We start from the raw sequence: 12,541 nt of genomic DNA, 5'->3' as shown, positions 1-12,541 counted from the left end.
AAATGATGGTAAAGAAAAGATGAAAATAGAATGTAGAAAACTAATACCAAAGTAAAATAAAGAGAAAATAAAATGACGCTTAAAAAAGAGGTAAAATAATAGTAGTAATAATACTGATTAAAAATAAAAATGTAATAATTAAAAAGGTAAAATCTAGTGAGGAAAAAAGAAAAAAAATAGTGTCTTAATTAAAAGTTGGAAAAATGAAAATAAAAAATAAAAATGAATAAAAATTAAAAATAAAAAAATAATATGTGCAGTAGTGAAGGTCATTCACTTCCTCTATTATTCTGTTTGACATGCCTGTTTTTCCAGTCCATACAGTATTGCAGTTCCCTGCATTCCACTGGTCCTCAGTGTTCTAAGCTAGTCCTGATTTTTAAGCAGGTGGTGTCTTAATTTTTTATATTCCTTTATTTTTTTATTACACAAGAGTCAATTTGTGATTTAGCCCCTGAGTGGCAGTTTTTCTGGATTGACTTCTGGATCTATTTGGCCTCTCTATCCTGTATTTAGATCCTTCTATCCCTGTGGCACTCAATACCAGTTTGTGGAAGTGGGCTGCCTTAGAGCTGGCTCTCTGATGGTCACTCCCCATTCAGATCCCCAGGTTCCAGAAAAACAGCTTCCCCATACAGTCTCTTAGGGTGTCCCCAACTGGGTGATCCTATGAATTGGACTTAGTAATTATAAACAAGGATTTGAAGATGAAAAAGTCCAAGTGTGCGAACAATGTGTCCGTGCACAAGTCTAAGCAGCCTGCATACCTTTGAAATTCTTAGGCTGTCCCTCCATGTCAGTTCAAAATGGGTTGCTTTTTAGAAATCCCTTCAGTTAGCAGATCTGAGGACCCCCTTCCACATTCACAGATCACACCAGCCCCAACAGCCACGGATTTTTCTAGGCACAGACTTCCCCGATCCTTCAGCTCCCACAAAGTGGGACTTCACCTTATCCCAGGCAAAATCTGGCCTTTTTTGGTGGAGTGAAGAGCTCCTTTGAATCAGTGTGTTTGCATCAATTGGGGACCAGTGTTCTGGAGCTCCCAGCTGTGTCTCAGTCTTTTTAAATGACTGAGACTTGTTTTGTATCCTAGAAAATGTTCCATGTCCAGTTGAAAATAATATATATTTTGCTGCTTTGGGTGAAATAATGTGAACATATAAATTAAATCCATCTGGTTTAGTGTCTCTTTTAAAGGCACTGTTTCCTTATTAATTTTATCTCTGGAAGATTTATCCAATGATTTTAATGGAATATTAAAATCCCCAATTATGACTGGATTACTGTCAATCTCTCCCTTTATGTCCATCAAGATTTACTTTATGTATTTAGGTGTTCCCATGTTGGGTGGATAGAGGTTTAAAAGAGTTATATCCTCTTGTTAGGTTGATACCTTTATCATGATATAATGTCCTTCTTTGCCTCTATTATAGCCTTTGTTTTAAAGCCTATTTGACTAATATAAGTGTTGCAATTCATTTATACTTGCATGAAATATCTTTGTCATCCCTTTACTTTTAGTTTATGTGTGTCTTTCATTGTGAGGCAGGTCTATTTTAAATAGGATATATTTGGGTCTTATTTTCTTATCTTCCCTGTCTTTTGATTAGAGAGCATTTAAGCCATTTGTATTTAAAATGATTATTGATAGGCATGTAGGCCCTTTTACTCTTTGTAGCTATGTTCCTTTTTTCTTTAAAAAAAATATATTTTTATTGATTTTGGAGAGAAAGGGAGAGGTAGAGAGAGACAGAAACATCAATGACGAGAAAGAATCATTGATTTTCTGCCTCCTTCATGCCCTGCACTGGGAATCAAGCCCACAACCAAGGTACATGCCCTTGGAATCAAACCTAGGACTCTTCAGTCCGGAGGCTAATGCTCTATCCACTAAGCCAAACCAGCTAGGGCACATGTTCCCTTTTTCTTCTTTTATTTATTTATTTTTTTTCTTCTTAAAGAAGACTCTTTAACACGTCTCGTATAACTCCTTTGGTGGTATTGTTATCCTTTGACATTTTCTTATTTGGGAAGCACTTTATTTCTCCTTCAATTTTAAACAATAGTCTTGCTAGGTAAAATAGTCTTGGTTGAAGGTCCTTGCTTTTCAGCACTTTAAATATTTCATGCCAATCCCTTCTGGCCTGAAATGTTTCTGTTCAGAAATCAGGTGAAGGTCTTACGGGAATTTCCTTATAGGTAAGCAACTACTTGTCTTTTGATGCTTTTAAGATTCATTTTTTTAATCTTTAAACTTTGCCATTTTAATTAAGATGTGTCTTGATGAGGACCTCTTTGGATTTATCTTGTTTGGGACTCTGCACTTCCTGGACTTCTGTGTCCTTTTCCTTCCCTAGTGTTTGTAAAGTTTTCAGTCATTTCTTCAAATAAGTTCTCAATCTCTTGCTCTATCTCTTCTCTTTCTGATGCCAATGTTATTACATTTCATGTTGTCCAAGAGGTCTCTTAAGCTAATTTCATTTTTAAAAATTATTATTATTACTAGAGGCCCAGTATACAAAATTCACCTGGTTGGGAGTGGGGGGAAGGTGGTTCCTCAGCCCAGCCTGCACCCTCTCCAATCTGGGACCTTACTCAGAATCCAGGACTGCTGGCTCCCAACTGCTCCCTTGCCTGCCTCTTTGATTGCCCCTAATCGCTTCTGCCTGCCAGCCTGATTACCCCCTAATCCTTCCCCGCCAGTCTGATTGATGTCTAACTGCTCCCCTGTCAGCCTGTTTGCCCCCAACTTCCCTCCTCTGCCAGCCTGGTCAACCCTAGCTGCCCTCCCCTGCTTGACTGATTGCCTACAACTGCCCTCCCTTGTAGGCCTGGTCCCTCTCAACTGCCCTCCCCTGCTGGCCATCTTGTGTCCACATGGGACCAGGATCTTTGACCAGATAGGGGCAGCTATCTTGATCTTGTGTATTGGAGTGATGGTCAATCTGCATATTACTCTTTTATTAGATAGGATAGAGGCCTGGTGCGTGGGTGGGGTCTGGCTGGTTTGCCCTGAAGGGTGTCCCAGATTAAGGTAGGAGTTCCCGTGGAGTGTGGGGTGGCCTGGGTGAGGGGCCTGTAATGGTTTTCAGGCTGGCCATGCCCCCCAGAGACCCAAGTGGAGGCCCTGGTGTCTGGGATATATTTATATATTTATCTTCTACAATTGAAACTTTATAGCCTAGAGCAGAGCCAAGCCTTCTGCCCTCTCTGTGGAGGCAGCCATTTCTGTTGAGGTTTATGTATCTTCTATAATTGAAACTTTGTAACCTGGAGTGGAGGCCTAGGCTGGCCAGGGTAGTGGAAAGCTTAGCTTCCTCCATCGCTGGGGGCAACCCTAGCCTGATCTCTCCAGCTCAATGGCTGCTGCAATTTTTCTTGGGATTTATCTTCTATAATTGAAACTTTGTAGCCTTAAGCGGAGGCCTGAGCCAGCCAGGGTGCGCAGAAAGCTTGGCTTCCTCCATTGCTGGGGAAATCCAAGTCTCCCTCCTGCTCTCTCCATGGCTGCAGCCATGTTGGTTGGGTTAATTTGCATAACCACTCCTGATTGTCTTGTGGACATGGCTTATGGACTTGGCTTGTGGGTGTAGCAGAGTAATGGTTAATTTGCATTCTTTAATTAGGATTATTATTGTTATTATTATTATTATTATTATTATTATTATTTTGATGTTCTGATTGGGTGTTTTATGCTACTTTGTCTTCCAAATCACTGACTTGATCCTCTGCTTCATCTAACCTATTATTTATTCTTGTTGGTATTGTCTTCATTTTAGATAATATATTCTTTATTTTTGGCTGGTTCATTTTTATGGTTTCTATGTCATTTTTCTTGCTGTTGAAGTTCTCACTAAGCTCTTATAACCTATATCAGGTAGATTGCTTGCCTCCATTTTGTTTAGTTCTTTTTCTAAAGATTTCTTGTTCTTTAATTTGGGGCATGTTTCTTTGTCTCCACATTTTGGCTGTTTTGTGTATTAGGCATATCTACTATGTCTCCCAGTCTTATTAGGTTGGCTTTATGTAGTAGGTATCCTATGGGACTCAGGGCATAGCTTCCTTGATCATATGAGTTGGGTGCTCCAGGAATGTGCATTTTGTGCATTATGTGAGCTCTCCCATCATAGGTGAGTCTTGACTGCTCTTGGCCCATCTGTGCATAAGGTCAACCCTCAATCTGACTGTGAGGACCTATTCAGACCAAACTGTACAAGCTGTTGTGTGGGTGTTGACCACACAAATTGGAATCTGCCTCAATAGGGTGTGGTGTCTTCAGAGATCTCCCTCTGGATGTGCCACTTGTGGAGCAAACTGGATCTTACTCTGATGTTGTTTGAAGCTTGTCACTGTGTGTATTGGTTCTGGAGCCTCTTGGAAGGGATTCTGGTGTAGGTCAACTTCAGATACTGCCTGTGCCTGGTTCTGGGAAACCTATTTGAAGCTACAAAGGGATTTATAGTTTGTGGCTGTCTCTGCTTTGTGTGTGTGTGTGTGTGTGTGTGTGTGTGTGTGTGTGTGGAATGCATCAAATTACACACAAAGCCTCACTTCTACCAACACAAAGTTCAGAGGGAGGTCAGCAAAAGACCTAAGGCACTCTGAAATCCACATCTGTTTGTGTCTGCCTGTCATTGCCACTTAAGTTAGACTCAGCCAACTTAAAATCTTTTGGACATACTCAAATTGTGTGAAGTAGGTTTTCAGTGAGTCACAAAGTAAGTGTGAATGTTGTTTGCCTGACTGATACATATTCAAACTCTGTTCCAGTGCTGGATCTGAGGCGACCCTGAACAAAAGGTATACTATCTGCCACATGCCCACAGACCTTTGTCTTGGAGTGGGGTCTCAGGGAGCTGTCAGGGGGAGGTCAGCAGTGTTTATCAGGCCCCTAAGAGACCAAGATTTTGCCTTGGGAAGGGTGGGCTCTGTACCAGTCAGTCACATGTGTGAGAGAAGAAATGCCTTATCTAGAGCCACACAACTCAGTATGTCCTGCATTTAGCCTGGCCCTCCTGGAGAGCTCAAAACTAGTGGGGTGAGGCTAGTGGATCTCTTGTGGGAGGATGGTTCAGGTCAGGATAGCAGGGAGGTGGGTCAAATGGTCCCCTCTCCAGAGCCACACAACTGAGGCTCTGACACTCTGAGTCTGCCCAGACATCTACATACCAAGGTCTGAGCAGCTGATTCCTCTCTAAGGCACAAGCTCCACAGGGCTAGGAGACAAGGAGTTGGGAATATGAGGCTATTGCATTCCCCCAGGCTGATGCCATATGGAGGGAAGTGCTCAAGGAAGATGGGATCTGTGGGCAATGTGACAGATGAACTGAGTACAGGGAGACTGCCAGCTGTCCCTCAGCTCTTTGTCCAGATTCATACAACTGAGGCTTGCCTCCTACAGCTTTAGTCTGCTCTGAGCTGCCTTCCTCTGTTGGAGCGTAGGGTGAATGGATACAAACTAGTTTTGTGTGCTGGGCCTTTAAAAGGGTACCTGAATTTCTAGGCGATTCTTGTCTTTCCCCGAATAAAATCCCTGATTTAAAAATATTTTTGATTTTAGAGAGAAAAGAAAAGATAGAAACAAAGATGAGAAAGAAACATTGATCGGCTGCCTCCTGCAAGTCCCCTACTGGGAATTGAGCCCACAACTCAGGCATGTGCCCTAACAAGGAATTGAATCACGACCTCCTGGTTCTTGTGTTGATTCTCAACTACAGAGCCATACCAGCTAGGTAATCCTTGCTGATTTTCACAGCCAGATATTATGTGGGTATCTCTTCCTAGCTCTGGTGCTCTAGGCTGAGTTATAACTCTAGAACCTCAGCCAGCCTGTTTTGCATCACTGCGCTTCCTACCAGTCTTCATGTAGCTTCTTCTGTAAATTCTTGGTTATAAGACTTATGCCCAGATAGTCTTCAGTTTGTTATTCAAATTAATTATCTTACAGTTATAATTCTAGTTTGGTCTGAAAGGAGGTGAGTGTAGCTTCCACCTATAAGGCATTGGATCTCCTGATATCAGTATTTCTGATTGTGGAAAGAATTTCTGGAAGCTCTATGAATGCAGTCAATTTAGTTTTTTTTTTTTTTTTCATGGCGGTTTCTTTATATAGGCATGGCTAATGAAGTCACTGTACTTTTGTGATTCTACATCAGGCATTTTTTGTGGTCAGAAAAAATATTAAACACACTTAAGCATATTAGCTTTCTAGGGCTGCTATAACAACAGAAATTTATTAACTCACAGTTCTGGAGTTGAAAAGTCCAACATGAGGGTATCAATAGGGCCATGCTTTTCCTGGTTGCTGGTGGTTGTCAGCAATTATCAGTATTCCTCGGCTCACAGCTGTAGAACATCAAGCTTTGCATTTCTTCACATGGCATTCTTCTCTGTGTGTCTGTCTTTCTATCATCTTCACTTTGTGTGCATGTTTGTCTGTATACCTCTTTTCCTCTCATTACAAATCACCAATCATATTTGATTTAGGGGCCACCTAATTCCAGTATAACCTCATTTGAACTTGATTATATCTATAAAGGCCTTATTTCCAAAAAAAGCGCCACAAGATACCATGAGCAGGACTTTACATATCTTTTGGGGGAATACAATTCAACCCACAATATATGTGTGTGTGTGTGTGTGTGTGTGTGTGTGTGTGTCTGAAATATATGTAAAAGTTGTACTTTTTAAAAAGTAAATAAATATGAAGAGGCATTTTCAAATTGAAAATAGCTTTTCAATATTGTATTAATATTTTCTCAATTAATGGGCATTAAAAGAATATCGCAGGTAGGAGTCTAGGAGTCTGAGAATATTATTTTTAATGATAAAAGGAGTTATGCACATCAAAAAGATTGGGAGCCATTGGTATAGACTTTGTGTCAGGAATAGAATAAGGTAAAACTAGCTAAGTAAGCTAATGTAAAGTATGGAGAGCTTTTAATGACAAGATAAGGACTCTTGGTTTCATTTGTTAAACAAAGAAAACAAAGAGAATTACTAGTGATTTTTTAGCAGGTGACATGTATGCATGTAAAAGCTATTGTGATTGATAAATCTGAACCAAAAATCTATTCATCAATGTGGGCTTTATAGGAAAATTACCCAAGTACAGGATGGACTATATAAGATCGAGTGAGGAGAGTTAACCAGGCATGACGTGACCAGTATCTGCTCACTGGATGACAATGATAATGAAGAGAATGAGATAAATGCTGGATGTATTACTAAGAAGGGCAGAGGTATGATAAGTATGTACATGCATATAGTGCATTTATATGTATATTTTTTGTGGATAATTGAAAGTACACATGTGAATTAGAGGTCTTATACAGTATCTAATTCTTTTAAAATGAAATAATACTTATTTCATTTGATATTTTTAATACATTAATTTGGTGGTTATCTTTCTATTTGTAAATGTAATATTTTTCTAAATAGAAAATTTTAAATCATCTATTTTAATCTGTCTACTTTCTGACACACAGTGGGCACTCAAATATTTCTTGGTAAACATCAACATTTTAGGCATTCCAAAACTTGATCTAATTTATTATTGTATATTGAATTTATATTTTCTATAAGTGATATTTTGGTTTGTTTGTTTTTGCTAATCCTTATAGAAGATTTTTTCCATTGATTTTTAGAGAGTGGAAGGGAGGGAGAGAGAGGGAGAGAGAGAAGGAGAGAGAGAGGGAGAGAGAAGGAGAGAGAGAGAGAGAGAGAGAGAGAGAGAGAGAGAGAGAGAGAGAGAGAGAGAGAGAGAGAGAGAGAGAGAGGAATGTGAGAGAGATACATTGATTGGTTGCCTCCTACATGCAGACTGATCAGGCTGGGGATCAAACCTGTTACCCAGGCATGTGCCCTTGTTGGGGAATCGAGCCAGTGGCCCTTTGGTACACAGACCAATGCTTTAATAATTTAGCACCATTGACAGGGGTATTTTGTGCCAGTGTTCTATGTTTAGGAGAGAGAGTGGTGGAGAGAAAAAGGTAGAAGTTATAGTAGTTGGAGGAAACTGAAGTTTGAGTTTGGTAAAGAAATTGTAAATATGTACCAAGCTAGTCTAATTGATTTCAAGTCCCCAAAACAGGACAAATTCTATCTATTGATCCTGAAAGAATTTGAAAACTAGATTACTAAACAATTTTCAGTGGTCTTTGAGGAATCAGAGAAGTAGAAATGACAAAAGATTAAAAAATAAAAGGGATGAGAAGATATATTCTCAAAAACCCATAGTATATAATTTAGTATTACTTCTAGGTGAGATTAGGAAACTTATCATTCATTAGAAAACGGAAGCAGTAAATCATGTCATCAGATTAAACACGCTATTTTATTTGTAATATAATTATTTGTAAAAGGTCATGATTCGCATCTCTCTCTATTTTTACATTAATTTTGCTCAGATACATAGAATATATCCAGACTCCAACCAAGTATAGTTGTTAAGGTCCCTTATGACATTCAATTAGAAAAGATAGTTGTTAGCATAAGATGGTAAATATTTAACATTTGAAGGATTATACCAAATAGATGCTCATAAACAAGTTAAATTAGTGGTTTTCAAACTTTTTGACTATGATTTTTAAAAAAAATATTTTATTGATTTTTTTACAGAGAGGAAGGGAGAGAGGATAGAGAGCCAGAAACATCGATGAGAGAGAAACATCCACCAGCCACTTCCTGCACATCCCCCACCGGGGATGTGCCCGCAGCCAACTTACATGCCCTTGACCGGAATCGAACCCGGGACCTTTCAGTCTGCAGACCGAAGCTCTACCACTGAGCCAAACCAGTTTTGGCACACTTTTTGACTATGATTTGCAGTAAGAAATACATTTTACATCATCTGGTAAGCATAAATGTTCAAATGTATGTTTGTTTATGTGTATGTTTATTTACAATAATAGGTGCACTTTGATATTTTCCACTCTATGTTTTTCTATTCTATTTCATTTACAAAACTGCTGTTTGTAACCCACTAAGTCTATTTCATGACTCACTAATGGGTTGGGACTCACAGTTTGAAAAATGTGAATTGATTTCTATCCGAATGTTTTTAGTGACTACAAAGCTGTTTTTATCCTGTTCATTGAATATTTGAATGAAGACAGAAGGAATGTTTTCAAATTTGCATAGAGGAATAAGGTCTTTTTTTGCATGAAATTATTAACAGTTTAAAATTAAAAAGGAAATTAGAGTCTTAACAGGTCCTTGAGGTGATTCTGAAGCACAGTTTAGTTTTACCATCATCACTGAGGCAAAACCTTCAACTAAAGACTTGGGGGATAAGAAGGAAGGACAGGATAGCAGTGAGGTTCACTTGAAAGTGAAAATACACCTCAAGAAACTCAAAGAATCATACTGCCACAGACAGAGTTCCAATGGATTCACTCAGGTTTCTCTTTGAAGGTCAGAGAATAGCTGATAACCACACTCTTAAAAACTGAGAATAAAGGAAGATGTGATTGAAGTTTATCAGGAATAAACAAGGTCATTAAATGGGTAATTCTTTTTATTTTCCCTCAGTCCTTTTTTATTTTTTAAAAAAGTTCTTTTGTAATGTGGTGTTCAAAATAGAATTTTGAACTGCCCCCCTCCCCAATCTCTTTAACATCTGGTAATGTGAATTTTAGTGCCCATTGTGCTGAATTTTTAAAATAAATCTTTACTGTTCAGATTATTTCAGGTGTTCCTCTCACTCCTCCCCATAGCGCCCCTCCACCTGATTCTTAACCCCACCCCATGCCCTTACCCCTGCCACTGTCTTCATCCATAGGTGTAAGATTTTTGTCCAATCTCTTCCTGCACACCTCAGACCCCTTTCCCCCTGTGAATTGTTAGTCCAATCCTTTTCTATGCCCCTGATTCTATTATATTCACCAGTCCATTTTGTTCTTCAGATTTTTTTTATTCTCTTGATTTTTAGTTTCGCTTGTTGGTAGGTATGTATTTGATGCTTTTTTGTTGTTCATACTTTTTTACCTTTACCTTTTTCTTCTTCCTCTTCTTAAAGAATGCCCTTCAACATTTCATGTAATCCTGGATTGGTGTTGATGAACTCCTTTAACTTTTTCTTTCTGTGAAGCTCTTTATCTGACCTTCAATTCTGAATGATAGCTTTGCTGGGTAGAGTAATCTTGGTTGTTCATCATTTTGAATATTTCTTGACATTCCCTTCTGGCCTGCATAGTTTCTGTTGAGAAATCAACTGACAGTTGTATGGGTACTCCCTTGTAGGTAACTAGTTGTTTTTCTCTTGCTGCTTGTAAGATTTTCTCTTTGTCTTTTGCTCTTGGCATTTTAATTATGATGTGTCTTGGAGTGGCCCTCTTTGGATTCCTCTTGTTTGGGGTCCTGTGCGCTTCCTGAACTTGTAGGTCTATTTCTTTCACCAGGTAGGGAAAGTTTTCTATCATTATTTCTTTTTTTTTTAAATATATATTTTATTGATATTTCACAGAGAGGAAGAGAGAAGGATAGAGTGTTAGAAACATCGATGAGAGAGAAACATTGATCAGCTGCCTCTTGCATACCCCCCACTGGAATATGCCTGCAACCAAGGTACATGCCCTTGACTGGAATCGAACCTGGGACCCTTCAGTCCATAGGCCAATGCTCTATCCACTGAGCCAAACTGGTTTCGGCTCTGTCATTATTTCTTTCATTAAGCCTTCAATATCCTGCTCGCTCTTTTCTGGCACCCCAAGAATCTGGATTTTGGTATGCTTTAAGCTGCCCCAGAGGCTCCTTACACTAGCCTCACACTTTTGGATTCTTCTTTCTTTTTGCCTCTCTGATTGGGTGATTTTTGCATTCTTATATTCCAGATTTTTGGTTTGATTCTTAGGGTATGTTAATCTATAGTTGAGTTTCTGTATATTCTTTATTTCAGACTTTGTATGCTTAATTTCTGGCTGGTCTTTTTCCTTTTTTTTTTTTTTTTTTTTTTTGTATTCTTATTAAGGTCCTTGAAGGTCTCACTAAGCATCTTGGAGGTCTCATCAAGTTTCTCAAAGGTTTTTAGAAGAGTCTTGAGTGATCTTATGTGATTCAGAACTGTGTGTCATCCAGTAGTTTACTCTCCTCTCTCCCCCATTTGTGTAATGCTTTTGTGTGTTCTCATTTTGGCTGCCTCCCTGTATTGATGAAGTGGCTTTGTGTGATCAGTGACCTACAGGGGCCAGTAGCTCAGCTTCCCCAATCACCTGAAGTGGTCGCTTTTGCTATATCCCTTTGTGGGCTTATTGCAAAGTCTTGGTGTAATTAAGCCTTGATTGCTGTTGGTACACGGGGAGGAACTGGCCTCCAAGCCAATTGTCTGTGAGGACCTGCTGTGTCTATAAAGGAAGAACTGCTGTGCTGGAGACATGCCTTGTCTTAGTGGGGCTTTGGTGCTTACTGAGACCGCCTCCTGAATGTGTCCTTTACAGGTGTGAGGGATTGAAACACTAAAACTCTGGTTTCTGGGTCTCAATGAGGTGCAGTTCAACTACTGTCTGAGGCCAGTACAGTTGCGGGAGCTACAGTGCGAACCACAGTCCTGTCCTCCTTGGATCTGTTTGCCCCAGGTTGCAATTTTGCTAAATCGCAACAGAGAGTGCCATTCATATGCAAAAGCCTCTGCTTGGAGCTTGTGTGTATTTGTAGGTTTTGCGGGGCAGAGTCTCAGGATGTCACTAGGCTGGGGCGTGGCCAACAACAATTGCTGCCTGTCCGCCACCTCTCTGATAGTGTCCCTGCATCCCCATGTCTCCCCATGTCTCACACCACAGCACAGCAAACAATCTCAGCTCTGCAAGCAAGCCAGCCTCACTTTCCGACCCGATGGCAGACAATCTAGCCTCTCCCCAGAAACTGGATTTCAGAGAGATTGGGTGCTTGTCTCTCTTCCAGTTGAAGAAAGCACTGCCCTCAGCCAGCCTGGATCCACTGCCAGCCCATATAGCCTCTGCGCCCCCCTACCTCCGTTTTTCGGCACTTGTGCCCTGGATTCTCCTCTCTTTCAGTCTAGTTCTAGGGCTTCCTCTCAAACCAGCTTTCTCTCGGTTTTTGGGAGATAGACGTTTGTGTTATAGGTTTTTTTTTATAGTTTATTTATTTTTATTTTATTTTTTATTTATTTTTACATATTTTATTAATTTTTTTTGCCCCCCTCCCTCCCTCCCCAGAGTTTTGTGCCCATTGGTTGTACTTATATGCATGTATACTAGTCCTTCGGTTGATCTATTATCTCCTCCAGATCTTCCTCCCCTCCCCACTGTTATTTGACAGTCTGCCTGTTGCTTTACTTTCTCTATATCTGTTTCTTGGTTCATCAGTTTATAATGATCTTTATCATCCACCAATGATTGAGGTCATGTGGTGTTTCTCCTTCATTGATTGGCTTATTTCACTCAGCATGATGCTCTCCAATTCCATCCAGGTTGCTGCAAATGATGAGAATTTCTTCTTTGTGTTATAGTTTTTTTTTTTTTTTTTTTTTTTTTTAATTGTTGTGCACGGTCGCCATCTTCGTTCCTCTCCATTGTACTGA

At 39.7% G+C, this 12,541-nt stretch overlaps 1 pseudogene; it reads left to right on the top strand.

Moving 5' to 3' along the window:
* Window positions 1-5,299: 5,299 nt before the first annotated feature.
* On the top strand, window positions 5,300-9,622 carry LOC118729601 (annotated as a pseudogene).
* The last annotated feature ends 2,919 nt before the right edge of the window (window positions 9,623-12,541 follow it).

Source organism: Pipistrellus kuhlii, unplaced genomic scaffold, assembly GCF_014108245.1.
Source record: "Pipistrellus kuhlii isolate mPipKuh1 unplaced genomic scaffold, mPipKuh1.p scaffold_m20_p_3, whole genome shotgun sequence".
Taxonomy (NCBI): domain Eukaryota; kingdom Metazoa; phylum Chordata; class Mammalia; order Chiroptera; family Vespertilionidae; genus Pipistrellus; species Pipistrellus kuhlii.
This window is presented reverse-complemented; position numbering and strand designations above follow the sequence as displayed.